The following is a 15,575-nucleotide window of genomic DNA, read 5'->3' on the forward strand; positions in this document are numbered from 1 at the left end:
TTTAAAAAATTCTGTTTGGGGGGCACCCGGGTGGCTCAGTCAGTTAAGTGGCTGACTCTTGGTTTTGGCTCAGGTTATGATCTTGGGGTTTTGTGAGTTCAAGCCCCACATTGGGCTCTGCGCTGATAACACAGCCTGCTTAGGATTCTCTGTCTCCATTTCTCTCTGCCCCTCCCCCACTCATGCTATCTCTGTCTCTCTCAGGATAAATAAACTATAAAAAGATTTTTTTAATCCTGTTTGGGATTAATGATTAAATTTTGATAATCAACTATCATTCTCCAAGATCCATATACCCTCTGCACAAGCCAAACAGGCAAGTTAAATGAGGATGTCCTACAAATCCCTCTCCAACCTCCCATATAACCACATACATCCTTCATGTGTTTGGGGGGCACTCATCTCTGATTTCCCCAGGGATACAGTATTGACAGATAAAGCAAACCCTACTTGGCCCTTCCTACCATAAATAGCCCTTACTACACTGGTTAGGGAGCAAATGTGGTAGATCTGTCAGTTGCTGAGTATGGCTATTGTAAATATACATTCATTAAGAAATAATCGTGTGATTGTTTGCAGATCCACTGGACCCATTGTGGATGGATTCAGTATAAAATTCTGTCTCTTGACTCCGTAAGCCCTGACTCTGACTAGTGGATGACATTATATTCTCAGTGGCCCTGGATAAGTGTGAATTCAGCATCAGTGTCCAATCTTTGAAAAGTATGGGTATTTCCAGTTGCCCAGTCATGGTTACCCTGATAAATGGCCACAGGCCCCTCTGGCTAGAAAGAAAAAGGAAGGCCAGAAAGAACATTTACTACATGCTTATGGTATTTCAGTGTCCTTCCTCAAGTGTACCTCGCTTACCTAACTTCAGGGGTCTGGGTATGTGAACTGACTCAGGCTTGCAAACTGAGTGGAGGCCATGAATCTCCATCACAATGACTTAAAGTAGATCTCTGTTCTCCAGACATATATTTTGGCTATACAGATCAAGTAAAAGTTAGTAGGTTGCTCGTTTATTTCCAAAAGGAAACTCAAGAACAATTAGCCACTACCAAACTTCTCTGCAGGTCAAAACATTCAGATTACATCTCTAGCCATATTTCTATCACGTTAGCCATGCTCACCCCATCTCTTGTCATTAATGTTGCTGCTTGGTCTTTGCCATTCTAGAATCCCATTATTCTCATTGAAATTAGCAAAGTCCTTTCACTGGCCGTGTCTCCCACCTTTATCCCTGGCTTGCTGAAGACTACCGCTGTAGCATGTGTCAAAAACAACAAGGCTCCTCTCATCAATATATTTTTCACTGCCTTGGTGGAAGAGCACATCCCCTGAGTCCTGTTGGGGGACATGGTTAGGAGTAGGTTAGTGGGTCATATATCATAAATGTACTCCAGTGTTTCTATTTTCTTAAGCTTTTGGAGTATTTCCTCTATATTATACCAAGGACCAAGGCATATCAACTTCATTTAATATAGGCTAATTTTCAGCCTTGGCTTCAGTTAACAGAGCAAAAAAAGAGCCACTTCCAACTGGGCAAGCTAGTATTGAATCCAGAATCTCTGGTAAGTATTCAGGTGTTGATCTATTTGGCCCAATGTAAGATTACATCCCTTCTTCCAAGGTATAGTTTCCTCAAAATACATTCCTACACATATTCTGCAGATTTCTGCCATAATGAATTAGCAAAAGTTTGCAATTATTTCCTCCCTGTTCAGACTTGTATTTGTACCCTTGGAGCCTTCTGTGACTTAACTCTAGTTATAGGTCTTGAAGCAATGAGAGATGGTAGGGATGGTACCTGATGAAAATTGACATCCCCTTGCAAGAAGCTTCAGGATGTTCAAACAAGGCAGAACCAGCCTCATCAAATAGCATACTTCCACTGGCAAGTAAGGCTCATTGGTGAAGTACTTAGAGTCATCTGAACTCACTCAAATATCCCCATTTCTATTCTAGGGGTCTCCCTGTGATCAAATAAATACCCTTAACTTTCATAAAAGTGACCTGACAAGACTGTGAGTTCAGCATATGTTGTAATCTAACAACCCAAAGGGTCAGACTTTAATTTTCAGCTATGTCAGTTCTATGTCAACAAACAGGAGATTGACATAGAGAACAGAAACTCATAGTCCTCTGTTCTTTGAGCTTAGAATTTAAATCCTGAGATTGCCATTTCATTTCTTAAACCTCTAGAGCAAAGTTAGAAATCCCACTCCACAGTTTTTGGGTTTATCATTAATGCCAAAATAATCTGTAGTAGCAGCTACCTGGTCCATCAAGACACTTCATTATAGATGCCCATTTGTGATAATTTGATTGGTTCACCACTATGCTCCATAGACTACCAACATCCCATCTAATACTAACAGTATCATCACTGCTTTCAAATGCAATCAGGCTATCTAATAACTCTAGAGTTTCCCACTTTCTTGAAATGCTATTGCCTTTAAGCACTCCTGGTACTACATTCTTTGTTGGTCAGGGTTCAGTTTCAGAGAACAGAAGCCCCTCTGGCTAGTTTAAGGAGAAAGCAATTTATTACAGGGTATAAAATGGCTTAGAGAATCATTTAGGAGAGCTGTAGAAACAGATGCTAAGCTAAGCCTTCAAGAATGACTCTCAAAGCCACACCACAAAGCCAAGCCATCAAAGAGTTGCTGTCTCTCCATAAGGTCAGGAAACCTATGGCTCCAGAACCATGTCACTATTGTCACAATCAGGAAGCCATTATTATTGCTATTAGTTCCAGAAACATACCACATGCAATACAAGCAGCACCAGCAAAATGGGTGCCCCATCATTGCCTCTTGACTCTCATGTAGTTAATAACTAGACCGGGGACCTCTGTTAACCCTAATGAAGAATAAACAACTCAACCACTGTGCTTCTCATACAGGCAGCAGAAATAAAGCAAAAGCCATATTCTGCCTTCTAAATCTCATGCTCATGCATGTGGTTAGCTGAACCTAAATCATATTCAGAACTTCAGCTGCAAGGAAGTCTGGGAAGTGTGTTTCCATGTGTACTTTCTATCATCTGCATTTACAGGATGACACTCTAGGATGCGGGTGGAGTGGAGCTGAACACCAAGCTACCGTATCTACCCTAGCCCCCAGAAAAAATTTAGTATATTTGTCTTGAATGCCAATTCCAGGATCACAGGAAGCTTAGAGTTCTTTCTGTGACTTTGTCTCTGTTTTCTTACATTTCTTTAAATCGTTTTCTGCTTCTAAATGCACACAGGCTTTCTGAGGCCTCTAATCAGAACCTAGCCCCAAACGCCACCCCCCTCACCATCTTCTAAAGGAAATTGAATCACACTTAAGCATATGATGATTTATGTATTTTTTCCTCAAGATTTGTGAAGTAATGGGGGAGAAAGGCCATATCAAGGAGCACATAGCCATCTGCCCTTTCACTGGTCTGCAGTCTTTTTCCTCATTTTAGCTTCAAGCTGATTTCTCAAGTTCATAACCTTCCACAAGTCCTCACTCTCCACATATGACTCTCTCTGCCATATGGAGCATTTTGAGAAGCATAGTACACTCCCTCTGGGCTATTTCTCATGGATGGTGAAGCCCACCAGTCTTCTGTACATTTTCTTTAGGCTTCCCTGATATTCCAATGAATAAAGTAGTTTTTCATTTCATTATTTATTTATTTTATTAATGGTTATTGCTCTAATTTTTTTTTTTTTAGTTTTTGAGAAAGAGACAGCAAGAGAGAGGGAGAGGGAGAGAGAATCTTAAGCCAGCTCCACGCCTGGCGCAGAGTGAGATCATGACCTGAGAAGAAATCAAGAGTCAGATGCTTTAGCCAACTGAGCCACTCAGATGTTCTTCTAATTTGTTAATCTTGTGTTTTATGAAGAGTAGCTTATTTTCTCATGTTTTCAAAATGAGTAAAAAAAGGAGAAAGAGCCAAGGACCGAGTCACGTTATACAACACATGAGAAATATTTTGTTCTTCGCCACCTCAGGGAATTGGCTTTTTTGTGTCCTGTTATTTCAGTAATTTATTGAGTTGTTACCTATTCTCTGGTGACTGATTAATGGTGTCCTAAGCATCTCCTTTTAACTAGTGACACTTGCTCGCTTCCTTGCTTACCACTCCTGGAGGAAATCTCCACACATGATTAAAATTGAAAATTGGGGTTAGCTGTGGCTCTCTTCTTCCTGTTTAGACTACTAATTTTTAGATGCCTGTGGTAATTTTCCTGTCCTAAACCAAGACCTGAATCAACAATATGAAAGTGGATGAATTCTAAATACTGGCTTTTGTCTGGTTACTAATTTGTAAAGAACAAAGAAAAGCAGAAGAAAACAGCAGGACTGAAATTGGCATCCACAAAGTTTCTATCCCTTTTCTCCTTAACTTCTCCACAATTTCCCTTGGCATATATTTCAGTGAGAACTAGTTCCTCCTGCCCAGAAGTTATGTACCACCCATTTCTGTTCTCAGTGTAAGATCCTGTTCTGACTTAAGTAGACAAAAACATAATATTAGCCAATGCTTTCTTTTTCGTCAAATTTATTAGATCTTTACATGATAAAATAAAAAAAAAATCTTGAAAAGACAAAGCTATATTGATGGGGAATAGATCAGTGGCTGCTGGGGGTTAGTGGCATGGAGGGTGTGATTATAAAGGGAATTTGGGGGGATGGATGAAACTATTCTGTAATCTGATTGTAGTAGTGGGTACATGAATCTATACATGCATTAAAACTCATAGAACTGAACACCAAGTGAAAAAGTCCATTTTACAGAATAATTTAAAATTTTTCAAAAGAAAAAAACATTTTTTGCACTGCACGGGGTTTATCTAAAAAGGTACATAAGATGCACATTTTGGTGATTTCCTTTGAGAAAAGGCAACTGGATAGATGGAAAACAGGTTGGAGAAATATCCTTATTCCTGTGTTTACCTTGTTGTGTTTTGGATTTTTTAAATATTTTTTAATGTTTGTTTTTGAGAGAGACAGAGACAGAGCGTGATCAGGGGAGGAACAGAGAGAGAGGGAGACACAGAATCCGAAGCAGGCTCCAGGCTCTGAGCTGTCAGCACAGAGCCCAATGCAGGGCTCAAACTCACCAACCGTGAGATCATGACCTGAGCCAAAGTCGATGCTTGACTGAGCCACCCAGGCGCTCCTGTTTTGGATTTTTAAAAATAATTTATTTTATTAAATTATAACAAGTATACATTTAGATGAATTATCACCAGGTTGCCTGGGTGGCTCAGTTGGTTAAGTGTCCACCTTCCGTTCACGGTTCGTGGGTTCGAGCCCTGCTTCGGGCTCTGTGCTGATAGCTCAGAGCCTGGAGCCTGCTTTGGATTCTGTGTTTCCCTCTCCCTCTGCCCCTGTCCTGCTCGTACTCTGTCTCTGTCTCTCTCAAAAATAAATAATAAACATTTTTTTAAATTTTTTTTAACGTTTATTTTTGAAACAGAGAGACAGAGCATGAATGGGGGAGGGTCAGAGAGAGAGGGAGACACAGAATCTGAAACAGGCTCCAGGCTCTGAGCCATCAGCACAGAGCCTGACGCGGGGCTTGAACTCACGAACTGCGAGATCATGACCTGAGCCGAAGTCGGACACTTAACCGACTAAGCCACCCAGGCGCCCCTAAACATTTTTTAAAAAAATAGATGAATTATCACCAAGTGAACATACCCATGCCACCACCCCTCCGGGCACAATATGGAATATTGCCAGTACCCCAGGATCCACCCTCCTGCCCCCTACCATCCATTATTTCCTTCTCTTCTCCCCAGAGAAAACCACAATCCTGACTTCTAAGACCACACATTAGTTTTGCCTATAAAATTTATATAAATGCAATCATACAATATGTATTCTTTTGTGTTCAGCTTCTTTCACTCAACATTATGTTTGTGGGATTCATTCACATAGTATATCAGCAGTTCATTTCCTTTTATTTTTATGATGTGATATTTCACTGTATGGATATATTGTAATTTTTTAATCCATTCTACCATTAATGGATGTTAGGGTTGTTTCCAGTTTTGGAATATTATAAATAATGTAGTTTCAAGCATTTTTATATTTCTCTTTTGGTGCCCATATTTATGTATTTCTTTTGGGTATATCTTTTACTTGTCTAGGAGTGGAATCTACTGGGTTGATAGGGTACATACATGTTCAGTTTTGATAGATGCCAAATGGGTTTCAGGTGGCTGTACCAATTAACACTCCAATCAATCATAAATAAGAGTCTGGTAGCTGTGTATCCTCGTCAATGCTGGAATGGTCTGCCCTTTTTCATCTTAGCCATTCTGGTGAGTGTATAATGTTATCTCATTGTGGTTTAATTTTGCATATCCCTGGTTATTTCTTAAAATAAACTCTATTGAGGTATAATTCACATACAAATTAATGCCCTCGTTTAAAGTGCATATTTTGATGAGTTTGACAAATTTATACAATCATACCACACTCAAAGTATAGAACATTTTAACCACCCTACAAGTCCCCTTGTTCCCCAACTGGGACAACATCCCCTACCCCCATACCCAGGCAACCCTTGATCTTCTTTCTGTCATTTATTAAATTGATCTTTACTAGAGTTTCATAGAAATTGAGGCACATAGTAAGTTCTCTTTTATGTCTGCCATTTCTTGCTCAGCATAATGTTTTTAAGATTCATCTATGCTGTTGCCTACATCGGAAGTTTATTCTTTTTAGTATTCCATTAGCATGAATATTCTGAAATTTGTATGTCCATTCACCTGTTCATTGTCATTTTTTGTTGTATCCAGTTTTGGGCTCTTATGAATAATGTAGCTAGGAACATCTGGGTACAAGTCTTTTTTTGCTGTTTTGTTTTTTAAGTTTATTTATTTTTGAGAGCACGTGCATGCCAGGGAGGGTCAGAGAGAGGGGGAGAGAAAGAATTCCAAGCAGTTTCCTCACTATTAGAGCACAGCTGACATGGGGCTCAATCCCATGAAAAGTGGGATCATGATCTGAACCAAAACAGTCAGGCACTTAACCGACTGAGCCACCCAGGCACCCCAGGTATAAGTCTTTTTGGAAACATTTTCATTTCTCTAGGATAAATACCCAGGAATGGGATTGACAGGATAACCTCATAAGGAACTTCCGAACTGTTTTCCAGATTAACTATCATTTTGCATTCTCACCAGCAATATATGAGAGCTCTGATTGCTCCACATTCTTGCCAACATTTGGCGTTCTTAAATTTTGTCTTTTTAATTTTGGCCATTCTGGAAGGTGTGTAGTAGTATTACATATTGTAGTTTTAATTTGCATTTCACTGATGACTAATGAAGTTCAGCCTCATTTAATGCACTTATGGGGGCCATTCTTGCATCTTCTTTTGTGAAGTCTGTTAGAATCTTTCATTGATTTAAAACATTTTTAAAATCAGCTTTATTGAAGTGCAAGTCACATACAGTAAAATTTAATGATTTTCAACAGTGTGAGGAGGTTTGAAGAAACTTTACACTCTTTATAATCACCGTTGCAATCAAGATAAAGAACATTTCCATTAGCCCAAAAAGTTCCCCCAGACCCCTTTGAAGCAACCCTTTCCCTCCACCCCCGGCCCTTTGCACCAACCCTGATCTGCTTTCTATCACTATGGTTTTAGTTTTGCTTTTTGTAGAGTTTCATACAAATGGAATCATACAGTATGTAGCCTTCTTTTATTTTATAGGATTTTATCCTTAGTTTTGATATACTTTTTTAAAACAGCTTTATTGAGATACAATTTACATACTGGTAAATTCATCCATTTTAAATGCACAATCTGATGAGTTTTAGTAAATTTACAGAGTTTTACAACCATCATCACAATCCAGTTTTAGAACATTTTCATCATCCAAAAAAAAGAGTTCTTAATCTTCATTCCCACTGCCAGCCCCAGTAACAACTAATCTACTGTCTATCAACTTGTCCTTTCTGGCCATTTCATATAAATAGAATCATGTGACACTTGGTTCCTTTTCATTATTGCGTAGTATTCCACTGTATGGATATATGACAATATGTATATCTATTCAATTGAAGTGCATTCAGATCATTTCCACCCTTTGGCTATTATCAGTAATGTTGCTGTGAACATTCGTGCTACAAATTTTGCATGGTCATACATTTTCATTTCTCTTGAGTATGTACCTAGAAGTAGAATTGTTGGGTCATATGGTAACGCTATGTGTAACATTTTGAGGAACTGCCAAATAATTTTCCAAAGTAGCTGCTCCATTTTACATTTCCACCAGCAATGTATGAGGTTTCCAACTTTCCATATGCTTGCCAAAACTTGTCTATCATTTTTATTGTGGCCACTCTAGTGGGTGTGAAGTGGTACCCATTGTGGTTTTAATTTGCATTTTCCCAATGTCAAATGATGTTGAGCATCTTTCCGTGTCCTTACTAGCTGCTATGGGCTGAATTGTGTTCTCCCAAAATCCATGGGTCTTGTCCAATTGAGACATAGCAATTGACCCAGGTGTAGGTCTGCATCACTCCATGGCCTGAAGAGGTGGCTGAGTTGCGCCCACCTAGAACCTCCTTTTTGGGCCCTAGAAGCTCCTAATTGCCCTCTGTGGTATTTGGGTAGCCAGCATTCTTTTTTTTCTGCCACATCAGACAGCATCCTCAGAAGCTTGCTGAGGGTTTCTCTGAGGCCTGGCAGAGTTGGCCCTGGAGACCCTGAGGCTGGCCCATCCGGCTCAGAGTGGCTGCCACTGCTGTCTTCAGATCGTGGGGTGTGGGGGTGTGATTCACTGTTGCTTCTGGGTCTGAGCCCAGCCAGTGGCAGCCATGAGAGGGCTCTGGGTCTCTGCAAGACAGGGCTTGCAGCCTGCCCCTTTCCTCCTACCCCTGTTCATGCATCTCCACTTCTCACTGCCCATTCTTTTTTTTTTCATACTGTATCTCTGAAATCTAGTATGTATTTCACACTTAGAGTACATCTGAACTTGAACTAGCCACATTTCAAGTACTCAGTCATCATGTGTGGCCAGTGGCTACTGTATTGGACAACACAGTTCTACAGCTTTACCAATTTTTGTCTACTTACTCTGCCATTTACAGGAAGAGGTATGATAGAATTGTCTTATGGCTATGGATGTATCAACTTTTATTCCTATCAAGTTTTGCTTTAAAATTTTTGAGTCTAGGGTACTGTGTACATTAGAATTTTTAACTTTTATCTTTTCCTGCTGAATTGAATCTATTGTCATTGTGAAATGATTCTTGTTATCTCTAGTTCATGCTTCTTGCATAAACCCCTTAAGTCTCTTCCTGACTTACTTGCTATTGCTGTATAATTTAACCCTCCGTATATTGTTGACCTTACATGCCATTATTATTGTTGATTTATACAATGTTTACTTAATATTTACCAACAGATTTACTGTTTTTATTGTTCTTTATTACTGCTTGCATGTCTAAGCTGCCATCTTGATCATTTGTATTTGATATTTCTTTTAGTATGAATCTGCTGGTGACAGATTTTTCTCAGTTTTTGTTTGTCTGAAAATATCTTCAGTTCACCTTCTTTTTCTAAATTTTTTATTATGAGATAATTTAGATTCACATGCAGTTGTAAGCAACAGTATAGAAAGAGCCCATAATACCTTTACCCAGTTCCCAATGGTGACATCTTTCATGAACATGGTACAATATCACAATCAGGAAATTGATATTGATTCAATACACTGACCTTATTGAGATTTCTCATTTTAATTGTATTCATGTGTGTGTGTGTGTGTGTGTATGTGTGTATTTCATTCTATGCAATTTTATCCCTTGTAAGGATTCTTGTGACCACTGCCATGTCCAGATACAGAGCAGTTCTATATCACAAGACACTCTGAGGCTACCCTTTTACAGCCACAGCCACATACCTGCTGCCCACCTCAGCTCCTAGAGACCACTATCTAGTCTCCTTTTCTAAAATTTTATCCTTTTAAACATTATATAAATAGAATCATATAGTATGTGACCTCCAGGGATTGGCTTTTTTCATACATCACAATTCTCCAGAGATTCAGCCAAGTTGTTATGTATATCCACACTTAGTTCCCTTTTATTGATGAGTAGTAGTCCATGGTATGGACGTGTTTCAGTTTGTTTAACCATTCACCCGATTGAGGTACATCTGGACCATTTCCAGTTTGGGGATAGTACGAATAAAGCTTCTATGAGCATTCATGTACAAGTTTTTGTGTGAACATACATTTTCATTCATCTGGGATAAATCACCAAGAGTCCAATGGCTGGGTTGTATGGCATGTACATGCTTAGTTTTGTGAAAAAATGCCATTCTTTTTTCTCAGGATGGCCATACCATTTTACATTCCTGCCAGCAATGTGTAAGTGATCCAGCTTCTCAACATCCTCTCTAGCATTTGGTCTGGTCACTATTTTTTTTATTTTAGCCAATCTGATAGGCATGTAGTGATATCTCACTGTGGTTTTAATCTGAATTTCCATGATGGTTAATTAATTATGGCCTGAATTGTGCCCCCACCCTGCCCCAAATTTGTATGTTGAATTCCTAACCCCAGTACCTCAGAATGTAACTGTATTTGGAGATAAGGTCTTTAAAGAGGTGATTCAGTTAAAATGAAGCTGTTAGGGTGGAAACCTAATCCAGTATGACTGATCTCCTTATAAGAAGAAAAGGAATCACCAGAGGCACGTGTGCATAGAGGGACGTCCATGTAAAGAGCCCGCAAGAGAGCAGCCATCAGCAAGCCAAGGAGGGAGGTCTCAAAAGAAACCAACCATGCCAACATTTTGACCTTAGACCTCTAACCTTCAGAACTGTAAGAAAATAAATTTCCGTTGTTGAAGCCAGTTTGTAGTGTTTTGTTCTGGCAGCTGTAGCCAGCTAATATAGGTAATGATGTTGAACATCTTTTCATGTGCTTGTTTACTATGCGTATATCCTCTCCAATGAAATGTCTCTTCGTGTCTTTCGCCTATTTTCTAATTGGATTGTTTGGTTTTTGACTGTTGAGCTGTAAGGGTCCTTTTTGTATTCTAGACACGAGTCCTTTGTTGGCCATGTGGCTTGCAAATATTGTCTCCTAGTATATAGCTTGTCTTTTATGTAATTCATAGGATTTTGATGAGGTCCAATTTGTCCATTTTTGCTCTATGCTATGGTGCTTCTGTGTTTAGTTTAAGAATTATCTGACTACTTGTAGATCCTCCCAATGTACTGCTATGGTTTTCACTAGATGTTTCATAATTTTGTGTTTTACGTTTGCCTGTTATCCATTTTGCATTAATTTTTGCACATGGTGGGGGCTGGGGCCGAGGTTCCTATTTTGCCTCTGCATGTCGGGTTGTTCCAGCACCATGTTGTGGAAAGTCTCTTTCCTCATTGAATTGCTTTTGCGCTTTTGTAAAGAATCAATTGGACGTACTTGTGTGGGTGTGTTCCCTTCACTTTTGAAAGAGGTTTTTGCTGGATATCAAATTTGACTCTGCGTTTTCATTTTTTAAGACGTTTCCAGCTGTTTGACAATATCATCGCCTTGTCTGTTGGCTTCTATGGTTTCCATTAAGCTGTCAGTGTTACCATTGCTCTTTTGAAGTTAATCATCCTTTTTTCGATGACTGCCTAACCCTTAACTTAACAGTCTAAAAACAGTGTAAGCTCTTAAAGCAGCATTTGGAAAAAAAGAGAACATGCGGTAAAATCACATCTAATGTTGCCATCCTAACCCAACCCCAGATTTGCACTTTCAGATACTGATTTTTGCAAACATTTTTAATATGGCTAATTCTTTCATCCCCTGCCTATTTCTTTTAAATCATACACTCTTCTGTATGCTTTCAGTTGTGGTGTCTCCAACTGCAATGTAATATTCTTGAATTCACAAAAATAGATATAAGGAAGTATTGCAGACATCTACATTTGTAATTTTTACCTTCTTTCTTTTCAGTAGTAAGGGATTTTCCTTTCAACTGACTCTTCATGGAACTATTTATGGTTTTGTATATGTCTAAGAGGAGAAAGGTACACAAGTGTATAATATATTGCACAAAGACTAGTATCTCCACCTTTCCCTTTTTTAAAAGTAAGAAGAGGGGCGCCTGTGTGGCTCAGTTGATTAAGTGTCCGACTTTGGCTCAGGTCAGGAGCTCACGGTTCATGAGTTTGAGCCCCGTGTCCAGCTCTATGCTGACAGCTCCGAGCCTGGAGCCTGCTTCGGATTCTCTCTCTCCCTCTCTCTCTCTCTCTCTCTCTCTCAAAAATAAACATTAAAGGGGCGCCCGGGTGGCTCAGTTGGTTAGGCATCTGACTTCGGCTCAGGTCATGATTTCACGGTTTGTGAGTTCAAGCCCCATGTCAGGCTCTGTGCTGACAGCTCAGAGCCTATATCCTGCTTTGGATTCTCTGTCTCCTTCTCTCTCTGCCCCTCCCCCACTTGTGATCTGTCTCTCTCTCTCTCTCTCTCTCAAAAATAAATGTAAAAAAATTTTTAAATAAACATTAAAAAGAGAATTTTAAAAGTAAGAAGAAGCTTTCTTTCAGTAATTTCATTTGTATTCTCATGACTCTGCCTTCATTTTACTTTTTGTTTCACCAAATGTTTTGGTCAGCTGGACTTTCTCCTACCATTTTGAGGGTGTTCTTGTGCCTGTGGTAACTCTCATGAATTATTTGTAAGTTTTTCCACCATTTTGGAGAACTTTGTTTTAATTTCCAGTATCTTTTTGGAATTTTAATAGCATGAGTCCATAAAGTGGCTTCTAGAAAAAAAAATGCACTTTCCTAACACGCTGCGTACATTCAGAGTGACCTATGTTTATTTTACTAAAATGGGCACACAGCCTACCTTTGGGGAAATAGTATAACTGAAGATTCTACAAGCCATTACCAATGGCAACTGTCAAAAGTCACCACTCCCAGCCATTCAAGCAGAGCTACTGCTTCCCAATTCACAGTTTTGTACAAAACAGAGCCTCTCTGACAGCTTCCCCAAGTTGAGTAGGAAACAGAGTATCCAGGAAAGGTTGAGCAGACAGAAAAACGGAAATATCTGAGCTAACTCTAGGAGTGAAGCCATGAGCTTTAGTTTCTCCTGTGATTTTCCCTGAATGTCTTTTCTGCCAGATGTCCAAGGGTTTTTCTCATAGAAATTTCTTGGGCTTGTGTCTGTGTTTTGAAAGGCAGGCTATTATACTGAAGTTCCTTTCATGGTGCTTATTAGAATACAATTACATATAACATTTTACAACTTTCAAAGTGGTTTCGTCATATAACTATCCACTCAAACCTCATTTCCAACAAAGCTATGATGTTGATAGGCTAAAGACTGTCCCCATGTTAGAGATGAGGAAACTAGGTCAGTTGTCCCAGATGTTACAGATAACAAATGACAGCACCTGTACAGGTACCTGAGTCAGGTCTCCTGAACTGATGTTCTTCCTTTCCCACAAAAATTGCCCCTACTTCAGAAAATATGCAATAGCCGTGAATAAAATCTGATAATTTTACAAAGAATGGATTTTTATTTTAAACTTTTCTTACCTGTGGAAATCGCTCCTCAGTTTTCCAAATTGATAATTTAGTTTGAATGGATCTGTTTGAGCAGGGGAAATGTTCAGTCTTAGCCCAAGACAAAGCCCCTGCTCCCAGGCTAACAATTTCACTACATAGGTCACTTCTGAGTGCCCATGGAAGAGCTTCCCACAAGCTCAATATAGAATTTGAATTCAAACTGAACTTCCTCCCCAGGGAATCAGAGATCAGTGGAAGGTGAGAAAAAGACTTGGACAAGACCAACCTTAGGCAAACCTTCTTAGGTGTTGTGGGTTCAAGGAGGAGTTTTCAGGCCTGAATCCTACCACTCACCTTTCTCAAAGCTTTCTTTTCAGAATGCTACAGCACAAGGAACAATTAGCAGAACAGCAGGAAAATGTCATTTATTAACAAAGGCTTGACTTGAGAATTCAGCATATGCTTGGTAACCCCCCTCTTCTTCTTTCTATCTTTATGTTGCAGGGTTCTACAGTTTAAAACAATGGATTGGAAAATGCAGCTTACGCTATTCCCTTCCCTCTGAATCTGAGAGCCTAAGGTCTTCAGAACTGGTCTGACCTAAAAACCCAGAGGTGGGGGAAATGGCTGTATAGATGCAGATCACTTTTCACTGTGATGGTCTTGCTCACTGATGAGAGGTGACCTTAATGATTCATCTCAGACCAATCAGATGAGTAGCTCTCATGTAGGAAGATCTAAGAAACAGGTATATCAAGCACCTGGAATTGTGGGTGAAAGTGTTTACTCTCCACCATGGACCAAAGTGGAAGCATGAAGAGACGGTTAAAAATGTTCTTCTTCTCTAAAGAGAGAGACAGAGAGACAGAGAGAGAGAGAGAGAGGGAAATCTTGCTGTTCCACATATGTCTATTGGGGAATGGATTTCAATGCTGGCTCCCTCTCTTGGGTTGCCATGGCGATGAGAGCATCAAAAGCAAGTGACAGCAGAAAAAGAAATTCAGTGCCACCCAGAGATCCAATGCTCTGGGGCAGAAGTAACAAGATTCTCCCTTCAGCAGAACCAAGCTCGGCTTCGGTGTCACATAGAGGCTGAGGAGGGGGTCTTTGCACTCAGTGATGTGTTATCCCAGTAGTGCCTGTGCTGTTGCCAATGTGCTAGAGTGAGAGTGGGGCAGCCCCTGGTACTGACAGTCATGCCTGTCTCGTCTACCCCCAGAATCACGTCAAACAACAGAGAGCTATTAACAGTTTGCAGTGCCTACAAACAGGCAGCGCCATCAGCACGCATGTTCGTGGCACATGTCAACACTTCACATTCTTTGTACTAAGGACAGAGTTGGCCTTTTGAGCCCCTGACAGCTGTGTCCAACATGAGATGATTGAATAAATCAAGCTGGCTGTGAGTACAGGACAAAAGCTAATTTTTCAGCATCGCATGCAGTGTGGCTGGGGAGATAATGTTCACCTCTCCTCAAACCTGTCAGCATTTAATTGTATTCTTCGTAGTGTTGGACATGTGTCAGTCTTGGGCCACATGTTCTGGTAGTTTGCTGCCCTTTCTTTTAGGAGAAGAACCATAGTTTGATCGTTTACTGGGGCTTCAACTTGGCCTCAGTAGAAGCAGGAAACCTGTCGTCAGAGTGCAGTGCTGTGGCCTCTGAACAATAAGCCATGTCCTGGGCTATCGATGCTTCATGTTTAGCTAGAGCTCAGGGCCCTGGGCAGTTGCAAGGGTTGGTGGAAAAGCACCGAACTCCACAAGACTCTGGGGTCCAATCTTAACTCTTGCCCTGACTTGCTGTGCAACATTGAACAAGTCACTTCTGTTCCCATCTTCAATTTCCTCATTGAAAATTGGGAACATATGGGAAGTATTAAGAGATTTGAATGAAATTGTGGTTCTAAAGCTGCTCTGAAACAGATAAAGAGACTATGTAAAGTAAGCTTATTAACATTCACAGGATAGTGAAGGACAAAGATGTACAGTCCAAGATTCTTTAAAAGTATATATGGAGAGGGTCCCTTGGGTGGCTGAGTCGGTTAAGTGA

This window comes from Neofelis nebulosa, chromosome X (genome assembly GCF_028018385.1).
Source record: "Neofelis nebulosa isolate mNeoNeb1 chromosome X, mNeoNeb1.pri, whole genome shotgun sequence".
In the NCBI taxonomy this organism is placed as follows: domain Eukaryota; kingdom Metazoa; phylum Chordata; class Mammalia; order Carnivora; family Felidae; genus Neofelis; species Neofelis nebulosa.